Raw genomic sequence first — 13,279 nt, 5'->3', positions numbered from 1 at the left:
CAGTGCCCCACTTTAAGGAGCTAAAAGTCGAGTCAAATAAAGGCAAGATGAGGAGACAGAGAAAGGTGAGGACCACAGAAAGATTCTTTAGTGACAAGGAAGATCGAGGTACACTCTCAGAAGAAGACGTCAATGTCAGGGCCCCTATACCTAAAGCTTCCAAGAAAAATATGAATTGGTCTTAGGCCATAGAAGTGCTCAAAAAGGACTTTGAGGGGGCAGCTAGGTGGCGCAGTGGATAGAACACCGGCCCTGGAGTCAGGAGTACCTGAGTTCAAATCCGGCCTCAGACACTTAACACTTACTGGCTGTGTGACCCTGAGCAAGTCACTTAACCCCAATTGCCTCACTTAAAAAAAAAAGTTTTAAAAAAAAAAAGGACTTTGAAGATAAAGTTAGAGAGGTAGAGGAAAAAATGGAAAGAGAAATGAGGGTGATGCAGGAAAGACATGAGAAAAAAGTCAAATGCTTGAAAAGCCAAATTGGCCAAATGGAAAAGAAGGTACAAAAGCTCTCTGATGAAAATAATTACCTAAGAATTAGGATTGAACAAATGGAAGCTAGTGACTTTATGAGAAACCAAGACACAATAAAACAAATCCAAATGAATAAAAAAATAGAGGGCAATGTGAAATATCTTCTTGGAAAAACTGTTGACCTGGAAAATAGGTCCAGGATAGATTATTTGAATTTTTTTTTTTTGTGAGGCAATTGGGGTTAAGTAACTTGCCCAGGGTCACACAGCTAGTAAGTGTCAAGTGTCTGAGGTCGGATTTGAACTCAGGTACTCCAGAATCTAGGGCCGGTGCTTTATCCACTGTGCCATCTAGCTGCCCCTAGATCATTTGAATTTTATTGGTCTACCTGAATACCATGATCAAGTAAAGATCTTAGACATCATCTTCCAAGAAATTGTCAAGGGAAATTTCCTGGATATTCTAGAAGCAAAAGGTAAAATAGAAATTGAAAGAATCCACCAATCACCTCCTGAAAGAGATCCCAAAAGGAAAACTCCTAGGAATATTATAGACAAATTCCAGAGCTCTCAGGTCAAGGAGAACATATAGCAAGCTGCCAAAAAGAAAGAATTCAAGTACTGTGTAGCCCCAGTCAGGATAGCACAAGATCTAGCAGCTTCCACATTAATGGAATGGAGGGCATGGAATATGATATTCCAGAGAGCAAAGAAATTGGGATTACAACCAAGAATCACCTACCCAGAAAAACTGATCATAATCTTTCGGAGGAAAAGATGGGACTTCAATGAAAAAGAGAACTTTCAGGTATTCGTGATGAAAAGACCTATACTGAATGGCAAATTTGACTTTCAAATACAAAACCCTAGAGAACCATAAAAAATTGGAGTTGGGGGACATACCTGGGGTCATGTAGTAGGTGACTGTTTTGTGTCTGAGGCCTGGTTTTGGCTGGGATCCCCCTGGGTCCAGTGTGGATGCTTTGTCCACTGTGTCACCTAGCTGACCCATGATGACATCTTTGGGGTTAAATTGAAGGGTGAAGAGAATGCACTGGGGGAGGGGGAAGGACAGATTTAGCATAGGGTGAAATCCTACATGAAAGAAACAAGAAAGTATTTATGGAGTGGGGGAAGAGATGGGGGAAGAGCAGGGCAGTAAATGAATTGTACACTCAGAATAGACTCAAAGACCTTAATCTCATCAGAGTTGCTTCAAGGAGGGAATTAACATACACACTCAATTGGGTGGAGTAATCTATTTAATCTGGACAGTAAATGAGCCTAACACTCATCAGAATTGGCTCAAAGACCTTAATCTCATCAGAATTGGCTCAAGGAGGGAATTAACATACATAATCAATTGGGTAGAGTAATCTCTCTAACCCAGAAGGAAATAGGAGGAGAAGGGGATAAAGATAGAGGGGCAAAAGAAGGGAGGTCAGATTGGGGGAGGGGACAGAGAGGAGCAAATCCCTGTTCAAGAGGGATAGGATGAAAGAAGATAGATAATAGAGTAAATATCATGGGGAAGGGAATAGGATGGAGGGAAACAGTTAACAACAGTAATCATGAAAAAGAGAAAAGGGGGAAAATTGTACAAAAATATTTATAGCAACTATTTGTGGTGGGTAAGAATTGGGAATCAAGGGAATGTCTATCAATTGAGGAATGACTGAAGAAGCTATGGTATATGATTGTAGTGGAATGGTATTGTGCTATAGGAAATGACAAACAGGATGATATCAGAAAAACCTGTAAAGACTCATATGAACTGATATATAGTGAAGTGAGCAGAACTGGGAGGACATTGTAACATAGTGACAGCATTATTGTTCTAAGAGCAATTGTGAATGACTTAACTACTCTCAGCAATACAATGATCCAAGACAATCCCAAGGGACTAATGATGAAGCATACTATCCACCCCCATAGAAAGAACTGATAAAAGAGCACTTGTGGATTGTGTATATATATATATATATATATATATATATATATATCCTATATCAGATTGGTTGGTTGATGTCTTGTGGAGGGGGCAGGAAAGGGAGGGAGGGAGAACAATTTGGAACTCTAAATCTTATGAAAATAAATGTTGAAAACTACCCTTACATGTAACTGGAAAAAATAAAATAAATGTTTGTTACAAAAAAAAAAAATAAAAAATTGTAGGTATCAATGGTACCTAAAACGGTTAACAGAGAAACTAAGGTTTGTGTTCCTACTGTAACCAAGAGGTTTCAAGTTCCTATCAACTAATACCATCAACACAGACAGTAACCAGGGACCATTAACCATTAATATTCCTAGATTACTGGGTACATAGAAACCAGATCTTAAGTAAAGAGATACCATCAACATAGAGACCCTCTGAGATTGACAAGTTTAAGCATGTCCTTGGGAACATGCGCAGAAAAGGCCAAATTTGTCCTTAAGTTCACCTTATGACATATAACCTCCAAAAACACATCTCTAAGGAAAAAGGTTCTTACTTCATGGGTTTTCTTAGGACCCAAAGAAGTCCAAATTAGAATAAGACTTCCCATGAACTTCCCACAAGGAGGAGATTAAGATAACTACTTTTTCTCACTATAAATATGTCTTCTTCTTCCCCCTATTTGAGACACCTATCTCCATGGTAGTCTCCCTCTGGCCACTCACAGTATTGCAATAAAACTTGGGAAATTGAGTCACTGAGTCTTGTAATTCTTTGGGATGTCTCATGATCAGTTTGATCAATCAATCCTGCCCCCCATCATTAATATGCACTTGTGTGTGTGGTATGTTTTAAGTATTTTTTATTTGATTATAATATGCTGTGTGTATCAAGTTTAAATTTGTTCTATATGGATCATATTTTGAAGAACTCTCACTGTTTAATTTGATCACTGACAATGCTATACTAAATTTTAGTGGAAATCCAGCAGTTAAACAGCTAAAGAAGTAAAAGTATCCAGAGGCAACCAGAATCCAGACCAGAATCCAGACTCCCTGATTGCATCTTAACACTCAACGAAGACGAGATATCAAGAACTCCAAATGAACATTTTTGTTTTTTCCTTCTGTTACTATATACACCATTTGTAATATGTATGTTCTTCAGAGGCTTTCCCACTCTAGGCATTGTCAAAGCTCGAGTCCATGAGGAACTGCCCCTCTGGATAAAATTTTCCCTTTCTCCCTTTCCTATATTGTTATTAGCATATTGTTTGTTACCATAGGTTATGATATTCTGTTATGTTTTACTGCTTCATCGAGGAAACAACCCCATGTTTCTTAATGAAGCACAGGGGGTAATGTAAGGAATTAATTGTGATTTGGGGTTTCCATGACCCCATCTTTGCTTCATTATGGTCAGACCAAAAAGATGTAATCTTGAAAAGTCTAAGAAAAGATGGGTGTGTACTTAAAGAGGTAATAGAAAAATGGAACTCTGATTAGATTTGTCATGTAGGGGGGCAGCTAGGTGGCACAGTAGATAAAGCATTGGCCCTGGATTCAGGAGGACCTGAGTTCAAGTCTGGCCTCAGACACTTGACACTTACTAGTTGTGTGACCCTGGGCAAGTCACTTAACCCTCATTGCCCTCCCCCTCCCCCCAAAAAAGGAAAGAAAGATTTTTCATCTATATTAGGTGGGACTGAATAACACCAAGAACATTTATTGAGTCAAAGTATCCAACAAAGTACTAAGCCCCATATAGGAGTTCCCCCATGCCCACATGGGCCTGACCAAATTATAATGTGGACAGCCCAGGGAGTATGTTGAACCAATTGGAGACTCAGCATGGCTAAGAACCTCCCTTCCTGTGGGAGAAGGAGGAAGGGGGAGAGAGAAGTTGGAGAGGGATGGGAAGGAAGGTAGAGAGAGAGGAACTGGTGGTGGTTGAACTTCGGACTGAACCAGGAGACACTGCACAGCTGATTTTCCTTGGAACTACAGATTCCAGGTGGTAGTGAGTTTGTGTTGTTGAAGCGAGGCTGGCTCTTTATAAAGGCCAGCTGAGCTGGAATCAAGTTTAGGGTGTGAGTCAGTTTTTGTTCAAGCCAAGCTGTTCCAAGTGGCTGAGGAAGCAGAGCTTATTCAAGGCACTTGGGGGCCTTTTTACCCTAGAGATTTAGATTCTAACCATCTGGGAAGTGGGACCTATTTTCCCCTTTCTCTATCCCCTTTCTCATTGTCCCTGGCTTTATTAACTTCACTTGTGTTGTAAATTTTGTTCCCATTAGTAAAACCTGATTTGTTTGTGGGAAAGAGTCTGTTAATCTCCTTTCTTATCAGTCTGAGAGAAATAACTTTTTTTTTTTTGGGTAAGGCAATTGGGGTTTAGTGACTTGCCCAGGGTCACACAGCTAGTAAGTGTTAAGTATCTGAGGCCGGATTTGAACTCAGGTACTCCTGAATCCAGGGCCGGTGCTTTATCCACTGTGCCACCTAGCTGCCCTGGAGAAATAACTTTTAAAAAGGCAGTTTGGAAGAGAGGAAACTCTGGACCTAGAGGTCTCCCATTATTTTCTGAACCCCAATATTATGCCGAACCACCCAATTAACTCTCCCCATCCTTAATTTGGCCCATACATGATAGAGTAAATAGATAGCTTTCTCATAGGCTTAGTATAGGTTCTGATGCAAAATAGGAGATTAACAAATGTCAGTGGACTGACATGATGTTGACTCTTTTAGATATTGAGTAACTTTTCTACAAGAGACCCTGTCAGTTCCATTTGGGGAGATTTTAGATATGAGTCATGCCTAAGCTTTGTTTTAGAGATTTTCCCCAGAATTTTACTCTGAGTAGGGGCACAATAAGCCAGAAAATACAAAGGGGAAAATCTGATCTTGTCTTGTTGTTTGGTCAGGTTCCCTAAAGGATTATATTAGGACATGGTTGAAACTAGAACCAGGGCTCCCCATGGGAGAGAGGACTATTAGGCCCAGGTCATGAGTAATGCATAAATGAGTGTGGCTATACCTTCCGCCAAAATGTTCACATTATCCTAGGTGGGACAAACTTATGGAAGAAAAGTTTTCTTAGAAATCCTCTTGCAAAGATTGACATGACTATAAGTGGATATCACCAGACTCCACAAAATCTCTTATTCTTCTCTTTGTTTATGAACCACAGGATTGAAGGATTTTTTGTTTGAGAGGTGAGAGACCTGTGATGAGAACATCACAGACCATATAGTCATACTTCTAAATTTTACAGATAAGGTAAGTGATGCCCACAGAGGGAGAGGAAATTGACCAAGATCACATAGATGATGGTGGAGTCAAATGTTCTTGTTGTGGGTGGGTGTGCTCATGGGTAGTTTTAAGGAATATCTTCTCCCAAAAAATCACGAAAGAGGTCAGTGATACATTGCCTATTGTGGACTTGTACCTCCCTGTAAGTGTTTCCTTTATTGCACTGGTTGCTTCAAAAATCAGACTGCAATTTAAAGAGCATAATGATATTTGGGTTCAAGATGTTTAATTTCATAATGAAGTTAGCTCTGAAATGCTATCAATTTTTTTCCCACTTCCACAGGTCATTCCAGCTTTATTTTGATTCTTATGATTTTTCTGGGGTGGGGTTTAAAGTTGAGGGAAGGATAGGAGCTTTCTCTTCATGTGTTTATATGTATATAGTTTTTATTGTATATTGTTTATATATTATATAAATATTTTTATAAAATTATGCAAATATATTATATATGCATAATAATTTCCCTCCCAATTAAATGTTAAAAGAATTTTTTAAGGTATGTTTCTTCTTTAAAGTTTTGAGCTCTGAATTACATTCTCTCTCCCTCTCTCTTCTCCTCCCTCCCTGAGATGGTAAGCAATCAGATAGAGGTTTTGAAGATTATATTGTATGCAATTTTTTGCCTCGTATGTTTTCATGACATAATGTCCAACAGCAAGAAATTGAGATGCACTTTGGTACCTCTCCTCCGTTATGACCCCCTCTCTTTCCCCTCTTTTAGAATAATAATAATGAGAGCCAAGACATGTAAACCCCTGAGTGCAGGAGATCTGAAAGACAGTAGGGCTAAAAGCTAATTGGCTGTCTTCATTAACTCCATCACAAATATGGTGATGGGGTTGGGGGTGCAGGGTTGGGGAGAGTCAGTTAGCCACTGGAAGGGCCAAATTTAATATGGGGAGTGTTAATTGGGCAAAGAAAGGAGATTAACAGCCTCTTAAAAACAAAACAGGGTTTATTAATGGGAACAAATTTAAAACACAAGTAAGGTTAATAGAACTAGGGACAAAGAAAAAGGGAGTAGGGGAAGGAAAAGAATACAATCTGCCACTCAGCACCACCCAGAAAATCAGCAGTTTCAAAGAGGTCCAACTGCTCAACGTCTCACTCCTCCTGCTCACACCAGAGTGCTCTCTCCTCCCTTCTCTCTCCCAGAAGCCCCCTCTCCCACAGGAAACAGGGCTGACCACACACACAGCCCCAAGCTAATTGACTGGCAGCCCCGATTGACAGAACTAACAAGTGGCTCTACAAATGCCAGCCCCCCAGCTTCCAGACACCGAAGATCTCCTGACTTGTCCTTACTGGGCTTCTAGTCATGGTGGGGACTCTTTCATTATAATTTGGCCATCCCCATGTAGGCATACTGGTGTCTGGTATGAGGTCAGGGAGCATGGTGTGTGCTGAGGTTTCTAATTTTAGCCAAAGATGGGGTCATAGAAACCCCAAATCACAATTAATTCCTTACACCAGGCTACCTATAGAACGGTAAAAATGGACCAGGTCAAACAGAATAGGCCAAAGCTTCCATGCTAATCAGCAGAGAGATTAGGTCCATCCCTGATTGTTGTATTTCCAGTAAAGGTTAGATAGAGAGATCCAGTCTCAGAAAAACCAAACCAGAATGAAATACCTCCCCACCCCAACAACAACAAAAGAAACCCAAGCCCCCAAACCCTAGCACTTATGTTGTGCTTTAACATTTGCAAAGTGCTTTACATTTTATTTGATCTTTACAACAACAGTAGGAAGTAGGTTCTATCCTTATCCCTCATTTGGATCAGGAAATGGAAGTTGAGGGGTTAAGCCAACTGGCCCAGAGTTCAACAGTTACTAAGCATCTGAAGTAGAATTTAAAAGCCTTTTCCTGACCCCAAGTCCACTATGCCACTTCCTTGTACACACCTAGTCCTCAGACATTACACTCAACAAATTTATTTTGAGCCTAAGGAAGGAGCTCAAAACTGCAAGAGACAGATGAACATTTCAGCCAGCCAAATAAAGGGGAAGTCCAGGGGCATGCATTGCTACAGGGCTCTGGGCCTCTTTAGGGACAGACCTAAATTGTTTATTGGAGAGTTTTTAAAGATCCTTGGGAAAGGGCCAAAGGGGGACCTGATAATATTTGAGCAAGTTAATCCCCAGGGCAAGTGTAAAGCTGGTGAATAGCAGCAGCACTTCTTCCTACCTATTTATTCATTGCATCAGGGCACAGGATAAAGGCCATAGCCTGGAGCTGGGGCCGAGGCAGTTGTAAAATGCTCCTGAAAGGTACACACTCCTGTCCATTTCAAAGGTACTTGTTTCCAGGGTATCATGATAATGCAGTGGGGGTGGAGAGCTGTGGAATATATGGGGAATGAGCCTTATTATTTATTTAAAATAATAAAATGAGAACATGAATATATTTGAGTAACAAGGTATCATTCTATAATATTAGGTAAGGTTTTGCTGAAAACACTGGGTTTCAAGATAAAATTATTAGGCACCATGGAAACCTCACACAGGGGATCCAAACCTTGTGGTAACCTATTAATAAGTAAATGTATATTGATCACCTGCTTTGTGCAGCACTGTGTTAGGCACCATGGGGTCATAAGAAAAAAGCTACAAGATAAAATCTCTGGTCTCAAGAAGTTTATGATCTAGTCAGAGAAAAAGACTGAAACAAAGAAAATAATAGAATCATTAAATAATGAACAATCATTTAGTGTTCACTAAAGTAACCAATGGCAACTGGAGAAGGAAATGGCAAACCACTCTAGTGTCTCTGTTGAGAAAACCTCATGGCCAGGTTGGTCCATGGGGTCACAAAGAGTCAGCCATGACTGGATGACTGAACAACAAAAACGTGGCCAAGTTTAATGTATCATTCTCCTGTGACTGTGTGTATTTTGAAAGCAGAAACAACAAAGATATGAATCTGTAATGGTATATTTTCAGATATTGTGTAGTGTCTCCTTCACTATTAGACTGCAAACTCCTTGAGGACAGGGATTGCCTTTCATCTCTTTTTATGCCCCCAGTTTAACACAGTGTCTGGCATTTTATAGGCACTTAATAAATGTTTATTGATTGATTGAACATGTATAAAAGAGATATTTTTGGACAGGAAAGCCATCTGGGTGCCCTTCAGACCATCTCTGGCCAAGGAAAGGCTGGGGAGAAGCCAATGTTGCTATTAAAGGGCACCATTTAAGCCACTTTCATAAGCTTCAGGAATTTCTGGGCAGGAAACATTCAGGAGAAGATTTGATATTCTAACTTTTGGGCAGGGATATGTCATGGAGAAATAGGTGGTGGGGGTCCTTAAGTATTCCTCTTTAAAGAATTACAACTCTCACACACAGTCCAATTGGAATAAAATGGTCTTCTATTTGGGCTTTGGAGAAAGTGACCATGAGGGAAGTCAAAGACTTTGTTTCACAGGGAGGAGATGGTTTAGAGACATCTTTCTCCTCCAATGGAAGAAAGGCCAACACTTTTATAGAAGATCGATGGGGTGACCACTTGACAACAGAAAGTTCCTTTTGGGGGTAGGGAAAGCTTGAATGAGGGGTGGGATGGGAAAGGCTTGAATGAGGGGTGGTGGTCCTGACTCCTGGAGTGATCTCTGTTCCCTGGTGCCAGTCAGACAGTAGCCACAACTTATCTCCCTTACTTCTTAGGTGTGTCTGTCCTTTAGCTTCTCAAGGAGAGTTACCCCAGACCCACATCTGGTACAACACTCATGTTTGCTAAGTAAGACTGCCTCCTGGAAGGACCTTCATTGATAGTCCCAAAGTAATAGATACATTGTGAAGTCTTGAATTTGTTAGAGGTTTCCAAAAAATTATCCAAATACATTTAATTGTTGGGCAGAATTCTATTCAATTTGTGAGGGACCAGGCATCAATACTAAGGGTAAAGAATCCAAGTGACATCCTTAAAAGTCAAAGGAGATAGTTATTCAGTGGGGGTATTTTCCTATCTATCCATTCTCTCTTTTGCAAAAAAAAATAACCCAATAACAACCAAGGGGAACAGGATCAGTCTTAGGTGAGCAGGCCAGACACTCCTCTGATTTGAACTCAGAATCCTAAAGCAGTTTATCAGCCCAGGCTGATGAAAGAATAGAGTACTGAGCTCCTAGCCAACTGCTGTAAAGTGGTTCTGACTAGGAGCAACTTTGACCTTCTCAGTGTTCCCCAAACTCCATCTTCTGCTTCTGCCTTTTAACAGGTTGTCCTCCATGCTTGGAATGCATTCCCTTCGCATTTCCACCTCTTAGAATGCTGATTTCTTTTAAAGCCTTTCCTCTCTATCAGAAATCTTTTCCTGATCCTTCAGTAGTTAATGTCTTTCTTTCCTCTGTTTAGCACATCTCTACTACTCTGCTTATATGTTGTTTTGAATTATCTCTCCTGGATCTATTTTCCAGGTTAGCAGTTTTTCCAAGAAGATATTTCATATTGCCCTCTATTTGTTTATTCATTTGGATTTACTTTATTGTGTCTTTGTTTCTCATAAAGTTACTAGCTTCCATTTGTTCAATCCTAATTCTTAGGCAATTATTTTCTTCAGAGAGCTTTTCCATTTGGCTTTTCAAGCTGTTGACTTTTTTCTCATGTCTTTCATCCATCACCCTAATTTCTCTTTCCATTTTTTCCTCTATCTCTCTATCTCCAAAGTCCCTTTTGAGCACTTCTTCTATGGCCTGAGACCAATTCATATTTTTCTTGGAAGCTTTGGATGTAGGAGCCCTGACATTGCTATCCTCTTCTGAGGGTGCACCTTGATCTTCCTTGTCACTAAAGACACTTTCTATGGTCCTCACCTTTCTCTGTCTGCTCATCTTGCCCACCTTTTACTTGACTTTTAACTCTTTCTTAAAGTGGGGCACTACTTCCAGGCTGTACTGTCCCAAACTTCATAGGGTCACAGGTGGTACATTTTTAGGAGAGGCACATTCTGCACTCACCTGGCCCATGCTCTGGTCTGAAAATAACCCCAGGCATACTTGTTTTTCAACCAGAAAACACAATTTTTGTTTAGTTGGGTTGATAGCCCTGGTGAGCCTGCACCCCTCTTCCACTTGGACTGACACCACTCAAGGCTGATTCCTTGTTCCCATCAGGGATAAAACAACTAAGTTTTGCCTTAGCACCAGCAGAGACCCTTGTAATCTCCCTCTGGCCAACCACTCAGTACTCTCACCAGACTGTGATCTTAGTTTCAGAAGAAGTGGCGCTGCAGCCGATTCAGAGACTCTGGAGGTCTCTTTCTCTGGCACAACCTGCCTGGGGCTGGATCTGTGTCTGCTTGACCTTGGTGTTGGGTTTCATTTCCACCACAGCACAGCAGACCCCTCCTGCTGACCTTCTAAGGTTTCTTTGGCTGGAGAATAATCTCACCCCATCCTTTTGTGGGTTCTGCTGCTCCAGGTATTGTATTATTGTATTATGGTATTATATGAAGGGATTTGGAGGGATTTGGCATTTTGAGGAAAGAGTTCATTTTTGGTTTTGTCTTTTTTTTCTTTGCCCAAATGTGGGTGAGATCTCTGAAGTTTATGTGCTGTGTTTCTCTAGCCCTGCCTACTTCAGCCAGCAGCACAGGGATATTTTTCCATTTCATCCTTGAGATACCACATTCTGCTTAGTTTCTCCCTTTAATACATTAATATTCCCAGAGGGTCTTCTGCTCCCAGAATGATTCTTTTATGAAAGCAAAGTAGGCCATCTTTTGCCTCAATTCTTACTTAATCTTTAATTACTAAATGAATATTGTCTTGGACAAACTGAGACCTGGAAAAGACTTTAGCTTAAAAAGGCCAAGGTCTTGGGGGCAGCCGGGTGGCACAGTGAATAAAGCACCGGCCCTGAATTCAGGAGTACCTGTGTTCAAATGCAACCTCAGAATTTGACATTTACTAGCTGTGTGACCCTGGGCAAGTCACTTAACCCTCATTGTCCCCCCCACAAAAAAGCCAGGGTCTTCCATTGCATCCAGGGCCATCACAATTCATCTTGACCTATGTGATGACTTTGGAGGAAGGAGTGGGGCTTATGACTTTGCAAAGCTCTGCTTCACTTAAATCCAATTCATTTGCAAGTTAAGATATCACCCTCCTGATGTCATTGGTCCTCTTTGAGAACAAAGGATGAACAATGGCTTCCCAGAGTCCTCCATCCATAGCAGGGACTTAAGTTAGATTAGATTGTTGAATGTAGCTGGGCCTCAGTTTTCCCTGGATTGACAGAGACAAGAAATAATTTCCGATGAGTGTGTAAAACAGCCAGAGGTGGTCTAGGCATTACAATGGTATTTCTGTCAACATAGTAATAATCATCATGGGCAGCACATGTTCTGTGTTCTGGAGCTTGCCACTCTAGGAAAAAAAATTCCTTTTGTTTGACCAACAGTACTGCTTGACTTCCACTTTTGTTTGAGACTCCTACTTAAGCCTTGGTAGGGTAATGTCTAAGAAATAATCACAGCTGACATTTATATGACACTTTACAGATACTCTCTCAGTTGATCCTCATTAAAGAGGATCTTTGCAAGAGGACTTCCCCAGTATCCCAACATCTAGTGGCTTCTCTTGGAGATTACCTTCCATTTACCCTGCTTGGTGAATTATTCATGGACAGTTGTACTTATGCCTTCATTCCTTTCTGGGCTCTGCTCCTATTCTCTGGACTTCTTTCTCTACTATGCCTTTACCTTGGTACTTTCTCCCTTTCCCCCTCAATTTTCAGCTTCCCTTTACATTCTGTCTTCCCCCATTAGAATAATAGCTCCCTAGGAGCAATGATTGTCTCTATTTTTCCTTCTATTTGTTTTCATAAGACTTAGCACAGTGGTTGGCACATAGTAATACTTACTGGGCCCTGGGCAAGTCACTTAACCCTCATTGCCCTGCAAAAAAACAAACAAATAAACAAACAAAAATACTTACTGACTAGCAATAATCTTCTGATAGAGGTACTCCAGGTTTTACTCCCCCATTTTATAGATGAAGAAACTGAGGTACAGAGAATTTAAGCAGGTGTGAGAAAATGGGTAGTTGTCTCCTCTCAATAAAGATGTAACAGTCAATCATACTCCTCCAGACCTGTTTTTAGGACAAAAGTCTCAGATCCCCTCCTCCCCTTCTAGCTAACAAAATCACATGGTTCAAAGAGCCCTGATCTCAATAAGGTCTGCTCCTGAGTTGTGTCCATATAAGGAAGAATAAGGTCTACTCCTGAGTTATGCCCATATAAAGAAGAGGGATGGGAATACTGCATTCTGATTAGGTAGTTTTTGCGTGTAGATTGTAACCCTTGAGTAATCAGACCAATGATGAAAAAGGGGAGGGTCCATTCATAGGGACTACGGTTTAAAACAGGGCCTGAGAGCCCCCTTTCTTTGCACCCACTAGCTGCACACTAGGGTGCCTCCTTATCATGAGAAGGAAATAAAAGAGCCTTTGTCACATCACTGCTGGGTTCCTGAGAATTATTAAGAAGAGGATTGTTTTCCCTCACAGCAGGTATATTCAAGGTGATCCTTGAATCCAGTTCATTGCT

The 13,279-nt window shown here is 40.8% G+C and overlaps 1 pseudogene; it reads right to left on the bottom strand.

The window, feature by feature from the left end:
- Positions 1-10,695, bottom strand: part of LOC122751505 — a 42,837-nt pseudogene extending 32,142 nt beyond the window's left edge.
- Between the last annotated feature and the right edge of the window lie 2,584 nt (positions 10,696-13,279).

The sequence above is a fragment of the Dromiciops gliroides genome, chromosome 1 (assembly GCF_019393635.1).
Source record: "Dromiciops gliroides isolate mDroGli1 chromosome 1, mDroGli1.pri, whole genome shotgun sequence".
NCBI classification, from domain to species: domain Eukaryota; kingdom Metazoa; phylum Chordata; class Mammalia; order Microbiotheria; family Microbiotheriidae; genus Dromiciops; species Dromiciops gliroides.
The sequence above is the reverse complement of the archived record's forward strand: the minus strand, read 5'-3'. Positions and strand labels throughout refer to the sequence as shown.